This window comes from Saimiri boliviensis, chromosome 2 (assembly GCF_048565385.1).
Source record: "Saimiri boliviensis isolate mSaiBol1 chromosome 2, mSaiBol1.pri, whole genome shotgun sequence".
NCBI lineage: Eukaryota > Metazoa > Chordata > Mammalia > Primates > Cebidae > Saimiri > Saimiri boliviensis.
Genome location: NC_133450.1, coordinates 72202149 through 72210066, shown reverse-complemented (window position 1 = coordinate 72210066; position 7918 = coordinate 72202149).

The following is a 7918-nucleotide window of genomic DNA, read 5'->3' as shown; positions in this document are numbered from 1 at the left end:
TTTAAAAGAACATTTGAATATAAATAGTGCAAATAATTGTTACATCAGCAAATCTCTTCTGAACATAGATGCCTGTGCAGAAACCTTCGTTTGCAAACTGTCTCTGCTGGATGTAATAAGTAGTTTAAAGGCTGTCTGCAGCCGCAGTGGAGAGCAGCGAGCTCAGTGCCCTGCCCCAAAGTCACCTGTGACCGATGCTGATTCTTATTTTTTCTCTAGCTGCCTGTAGATAGCAGGTGTGGACTTAGGGTCCAGGAAATGCTGTCCCAGGCTCAGTCCTCTGGATTCTGAAAACACCTTGCAGTTGTAAGACAGCCTAGTCTTCCATGCTTCCCAGCTCTGACCGACTTAGCCAAACCCACTCTACACACCTCCTTCTCCCCCACAGTTACCTTCAACTGAAAAGGACTAATGTGGGTGGCTCTGTGTCCTCACGCAAATCTCATGTTCAATCGTAATTCCCAAGGTTGGAGGAAAGGCCTTGTGGGAGGTAATTGAGTCATGGGGGCGACCTTTCCCCTCACTGTTCTCCTGATAGAGCTCTCCTGAGATCTGTTTGTACAAAAGTGGGTAGCACGTCCCTTTTTGCTCTCCGTCTCTCTCTCTCTTGCTGGCCATGTGAAGACCTGCTTACTTCCCTTTTGTCTTCTGCCATGACGGTTGAGTTTCCTGAGGCCTCCCCATCTGTGCCTCCTGTACAGCCTGTGGAACCGTGAGTCAATTAAACCTTGTTTCTTCATAAATTACCCAGTCTCCAGTAGTTCTTTATAGCAGTTCAAGAACCGACTAATACAAGGAGTTTCTTATCTGGTTTGGTTTCCCACTCTCTGTCCTCTCTGCATGGCCAATTCCACATCACCCGGTCAGGTCCAGCTTAAGGGACTCTGCCACAACAGTGGAGCCACGTGAGGAGAAAAGAGCACAGAATCAAGATTTAGGAGATCCAGGGGTGCCATCCGGAGCCCTGGTTTTACTATCGCTAAAAAAGTACTTCATTCTGACTTAGATGTTTAACTGCAGAAGGTCTCAATTTCTTCGCCTACAAAATGAAAGTGATACTACAGAGATAGGAGTCATACTGTCTACAGTTGACTCTCAAACAATGTAGGGGTTAGGGGTACTGGCCCTCTCTACAGCCAAAAATCCATATGTAATTTTTGACTGCTGAAAAACTTTACTAATAACCCTCTATTGAGCAGAAGCCTTACTGATAGCATAAATAATTTAGTAACATATATTTTGTATGTTACATATATTATACGCTGCATTTTTACAATAAACTAGAGAAAAGAAAATCAAGAGAAAGAGAAAATGTGCTTACAATTTATTAACTGGGAGTGGATCACCATAAACGTCTTCATCCTCGTCATTTGAGAATGAAGCTACATGTTGAGTAGATGAGGAGGGGGAAGAAAAGAAGGAGCTGGTCTTGCTGCCTCAGGGTGGCAGAGGTAGAAGAAAGTCTACATATAAATGAATCCTCAAATTCAAAGTCATGTTATTCAAGGGTCAACTGTACTTAGAAATCTTGGCAGTGTTGGTTAATTGATATAAAGCCATGGTACAGGATGGAATCATGAAAAGATTAAGAAAGATAATTAATCTCAATCACAAAAGTCTTGGTATTAAGACTACACCAAAGATGTCAATCAACTGGATCTAGGTGGCCACTTTGACCCAAGGAAATCCTATCCAGAGGCTGAACGGAGATATGTAATGCAGACTAGCAAGAACAGATGAACTGGACAAGACACAGTCTTCATCTTTGGAGTCTAAACTGGAAAAAGATGATGGTGATGTTGAGAGCTGAAACTGAAAGTCCCCAATGTAGTGAGAGCTTTGAGACTATCCACAAAAGGCCTTCTGCGAACAGAAGGTATGAGGAATCAGACACCTCGTGAAATACATATGGGGAGAAGAACACACAGAGTGTAGGCCAGGTGAGGTGGCTCACGCCTGTAATCCCAGCACTTTGGGAGGCCAGGCGGGTGGATCACAAGGTCAGGAGTTTGAGACCAGCCTGATCAACATGGGGAAACCTCGTCTCTACTAAAAATACAAAAATTAGCTGGGCGTGGTGGCACACGCCTGTAATACCAGCTACTCAGGAGGCTAAGGCAGGAGAATTACCTGAACCTGGGAGGCAGGGGTTGCAGTGAGCCAAGATAGTGCCACTGCACTCCAGCCTGGGTGACAGAGTGAGACTTCGTTTCAAAAACAAACAAACAAAAAAAAAGGACACAGAGTATAGGGAGGAGATGAGAAGGTAGAGAACAGTGAGCAGAATAGACAGAGAACCATCGACAGAGGGGCCACTTCTTCCACCCGAGCTTCTGCTGTGTAACCTTGTCTGGGAGTTGACAAATTTCTTCTGCCAAGGGCCAGATAGTAAATATTTTAGGTTCTACAGACTTATGGTCTCTGTTGCAAGTACTCAGCTCTGCCATTGTAAAGCACTAAAGCAGCCACAGACCGTGAACACTTTTGAAACTAATGAGCAGACGTCTAAAAACTGGAAGATGCCACAAAAGTGCAATTCATTTTGTCTCAAGAAAGTAGACAATGAAGCTCCCAGGGCTATTTCTCACATGGTGGCCATCGGCAGGACTTGGAGGTGGCTTGACCATGGCACCTGCTCTCCAACATTGCCCACTCAACTTGCATGGACAGCTGAGTTTGGGAACTTGCAAGCACCAGGTACTGTAACCACCACGTTAGAACCATTATCTGTAGTCCTTCGCCAACTTACGAAGTTGGTTTCAGCAATACTCTTTCACAGAAAAGCAAGCTGAGGCTATGGTGTTAAGGCGACCTTTCCAAGATCACACAGTTGCTAAGTTGCTGAACAAAGGTAAAACTGCTGGAAACAAAATCAATGCCTTAGAAGGTTTTGGAATAACTGTTCTTTTCCCTTCTGTTTCCAGTCCTCTTCCTTCTGGTCTGGCCTCCAATGCCTTTTTGCTGAATCTCTTTAATTTCTTCAGGAAATAACTCCCAATGTGAAAGGAGAATACACATTGCCTTTCCTCTCTCTCTAAATGCCATTTTCTTGTCTCAGATGCAACAAATTCCTTTAAGAGTGGAGATAGTACCTCAGGTTTCCTTTATTCCTACAGAGAGCTTATAGCCAGGGCAAATAACAGATCCTAAATATAATCAATCATGGTGATGGTGCAGGGAGGGGGTCGTTTAGCTTTAGCATCGGACTTGAACTTATTACTAATAAGATACAATTAGATCCAGGCAACTAACTCCTAAAGTTAGTTGGTTCTGAGAAAAGAACCAAGAAGAGAACCAAGAAAAAAAGGTCATGCTATAGCCAAAGAACCCACACAAAAATCCACGCAATCTGCACAGTGAGAAGGACGGAGGAGTTGGGAGATTTGAGTTCAATGGCCAGATCTGCTGTAACACACTCCTGCTATCTGTGTTGTGGTCAGACCCCAGTAGCCAGAAAATCACCCACAAACCAGTTAGAATTGATCATTCTAGGCCCCACCCTAGAAGTACAGAATAAGATTCCCTAGAAGTAGGGCCAGGAATCGGTGTTTAATGATCTATTGAGGTGATTCTTAAACACACTGAAGTTTGAAAATAACTGACTGCATGTTGCTGTCTCTGGGGGAGCTTTAAATGCTTAGTATTGTCTGGGTTGGGGTTGCCAGATTGAGCAAATAAAAATACAGGTTGGCCCAGTAACATTTGATTTTCAAATAAATGAAAAATAATCTTTTAGTATAAGTATGACCCAAACACTGTATCTTATCTTGCATCCCAAGCCCGTTTCTACCGTCAGGCATTCTCATCTCATTGGTCTGAGAGCGGCAGGGGCTTTCGGATGTTGAAAGCTAGTGAGCAGCCAATGTTGAGAATGGTGGCTGGCCTGAGGAAGGCCCCACCTTGCCTCATTCCCTCCTGAAGGCTTCTCTCCCTCACCATGTCACCTGGATTCTAGCTCTGGGGTTGAGGAACAGGGTGACAGTGCAGGATGTCAATTTTCCTGGGGTACAGCAGGTTGTGGATTTTGAAAATAGGCTAGAACCATCAAATATGAAATCCACTTCATGAAATCATGACATGAAGATATCTCATGATTTTCTTTATTCCACAACTGAGGAAAAATTGCCACTATTGTCTTCAGGAGAGACAACAAAACCCTACTATCCAAATAAATTTAAGAAATCAAAGGTTCTCGATAGCGAGTTACATGGGCCCTTGGGTGAAAGATGGGAAGTATTTGGAGGAAGGACATGGACAATTATTTGTAACACTGTGGTTTGAAATTTACTTGGGCACTTGGGCTAATGAATCAAGTAAACCTGATCATCCCAGAAATGCAGATTCTCTTGATATGTTCTTCCTCTCTTGGAGGCTGGGACTCTTGTTCCCAATATCTCAAGCTTCTAGAGCAGGCGTCCCCAAACTACGGCCCGCGGGCCGCATGTGGCCCCCTGAGGCCATTTATCCAGCCCCCTGCCGCACTTCAGGAAGGGGCACCTCTTTCATTGGTGGTCAGTGAGAGGAGCACAGTATGTGGCGGCCCTCCAGTGGTCTGAGGGACAGTGAACTGGCCCCCTGTGTAAAAAGTTTGGGGACGCCTGTTCTAGAGGGAAGTAGAGTAAGGCATGGGTGGGAGAAGCTCAGTAAACAAAAGAGCGTTTCCCCCATGGCAGAGTCAGCTGCTTTACACAAGGTCTAGTCTCAAGGCTTCAGCAGCCAGAACTTGGTGCAAGCTGAAGGTTCTCCTTTCTTGGCCATGAACTTGGCCAAACATGGTGCTCCATTCAGCAATATAAAAGAGGTCATTCTCTCTTTGGAGGGAAAATTTTCACCCTTTATCCAGTGATCTGTACTTTACAGGATTGTAGAATAAAATTCCAGTCTGGAGCAGCCACAAGGATTCAATCATTGTATTCAGAAGTACTAATGATACCCAGGGACTTTTTAATACAGGGATCTATTTTTACCTTGGATCAACTTGAAAAATGTGTCTTCTACTTTTTAATTCTTTGTGTCCTATTTTTTCTAACTCCTCTGCTTAAATCTCTCTACATATATAAGTACCCTTATGTTCCCATCCCTTTCAAAGTAATCTATCAGTTCTACTTCTTGAGGTGCCCTTTCTTCGGCTTGCTGTGTCTAACTCCCCATCCAGTGTCTTCTTTCCTAGTACAATTTTCTCTTTTGTATTGAGTTTGTCTTCCAAAGAGCTTTGGTTTAGTTTTGCTCTGTCTTTAAACCTATGAGAGTTTCATGTGGTCCAAGTTTCAGAATGTGTTCCTAAAGAAACTATTTTGCATTTCTTTCTGCAGGGACCCTAGACCTATGTCTAGTTTTTTAAACTTGGAATCACAATCATAAGGGTAATGGAAACTTGAACCCTCCTCCCTTGTATTATGTGAGCTTGTAACTTTGATTTCTCATGAGAGACATGTTTTCCCTACCCAGAAACCAAGCTACAAGGCAAGCTTTCTCGTTGCTTCTCTTGGTCTATCAGATCTTTTAAAGGTGCATATCTCATGCTAGGGATTCAGTTCTGGTTCCCACCATATACAGATTCAAAGCTGCATCTCTTGTCTTTTAGAAATTTTGGACCCAAAAGCTATAATCAGTAGCTCTGAAGGACAGCATGATATCAGCAAACTGAACTTCCATTTTAAGTACCTAACCTTCCCTTTCTTTGAGATTATGTGTTCATTTTAAAATATTATATGTCCCCAGTATTTTTGTGTATTTGTACGAGAAAGGGGATGCTTATTGGCTCAGTCTGCCATGTTGTTAAAACCAGAAGCCTGAAAGTTACTCTTGCAATCAAAGAGCCAGAGACTGTGAAATCTTTCCAGTCCACTCAGGAATTGTTGGCAGCAAAACAAAGGATATGGATAGAGAGTCTAGATGTAAATCAATAGGATATAAAGAGCTGTGGTTGTGATTTTGCAGAGATGTTCAAAAGCTACTCAGACAAAGTAAAGCATGGAACAGGCAATTCCAACAGGGTCCTAGCATTTTGTAATTATAATAAATTATTCATTGTAATTGATCAATAGCTATTTCTGCTTAACAAACTATCTCAAAACTTTTGGCTTAAAACAGCAATCAGATCTTATGATTTTGTGGTCAGAAATTTGAATAGGGCTCAGCTGGGTGGCTCTTATGCCACACGTGATGCTGACAAGGGTTGCTGAATGGGGTTCAGCTGGTGAAGGGGTTGGACTGGAGAATCTAAGAATGCTTCATTCATATGGCTGGTACACTATGGGTCAGCTGGGATTGTTGACCAGAACAATAACATGTAGCTTCTCTAGCATGGTGGGAAGATATGGATTTCATACACGGCTCAGGCCTTTAACAGAAAGTTCCAAAAGGCAGGAAGTGAACACTGCTAGATTTTAAGTCCTCAGCATCTCTTCTGCCCTATTCCTTTCATTGAAGTAGTTACAGAACCTATAAGAGGGGCCTTTTGGCAGGTGATGTACCTAAGAATTTGGGGCCATCTTTCACCTGCCACGATAAGGCAGAGTGCATGGGCTCTGATGTCAGGCAGGAACATGGAGAATGTTAAGGCTTTCTAAGCTCCTTCTTACTGGCTGACTCCAAGACAGCCTTTGAGCTTTTGTTTTCCTCATCTGAAAAAGGGAAATATTAATATAGAATCAGATTGAAATTTTTCAGCTACATTAAATAAAATAATGGTAACTTAAAAGTGAAGGTCATGAATTTGAACAGAGAGAATTGGAAGAAGGTGATCTTTTTTACAGATATTTGAGGAGGAAAGTACTTAAATTCTTTATTATAGACGGAGGGCATTTTTCTCTCAGGAATAAGGAACTTGTAAGAAAAAATGCTTATCCAAGGATAGACTAATGTACAATATATTAAAAATAGAACAAAAGTGCTACTATGAAGAGAACCAGCAGACCATGGATGAAAAAGGAAGAAACATCTGGAACATCTGGGTTGAACTCCAACAGAGATGATCCTTTTAGATGGTAACTTTTAGTAAAATGATATTAAAGTGAATGTGAGACTCCCACTGCATTTTATTTATAATCTGAAATATATTGGCCAGGCATGATAGCTCACACCTGTCATCCCAGCACTTTGGGAGGTCGAGGTGGATGGATCACCTGAGGTCAGGAGTTTGAGACCACCCTGGCCAACATGGTGAATCCCCATCTCTACTAAAAATACAAAAATTAGCCAGGCATGTGGCGTATGCCTGTAATCTCAGCTACTTGGGAGGCTGAGGCAGGAGAATTTCTTGAACCCAGGAGGTGGTGGTTGCAGTGAGGAGAGATCACACCACTGCACTCCCATCTGGGTGACAAGAGCAAAACTCTATCTCAAGAAAACATATATATATATATAATATATATAATTACACTTAAACTAAGTGTACAATAAATTATAAATACAGTCTTCCCAGGGTTTCAGTTACCAGCACCTGATTGTTTATGATGCTCAGTGCAGCATATATCGATGAAGCCCTTCCAGCATCACCTGCTGCAATGTGAGCTTTCTGTACATTTCAACACTGGCCATGCTGCTGTAGGAAGGATTCTCATTCAGCCTTGGAGATGCTAAGGATCACACATCTACTTGTGAGGGCTTTCTTGGGACAGATTTTCCCCATGGGCATCCTGTTCACACCCCACGAGACTAGACTAATTCCATCCCCCTTCTCTCTGCTCTGAACAACTCATCACATAGTTACACCTATGAGAATTTTCAGCAATCTCAGAAAGACTTCCTCAGGAAATATTTGCAAAAATGGAATAATGGTAGAGGCACCGAAACTGTTCCTATGCTATAAAGCCAGCAGTCCTCCTGCCTATAAAATGCAGCTTGGGGTAGGAATGGTGAGAATAAGATAAAGTGTAAGGTCTTTCACCTCCAAGGCACTTGGACATTATATCTT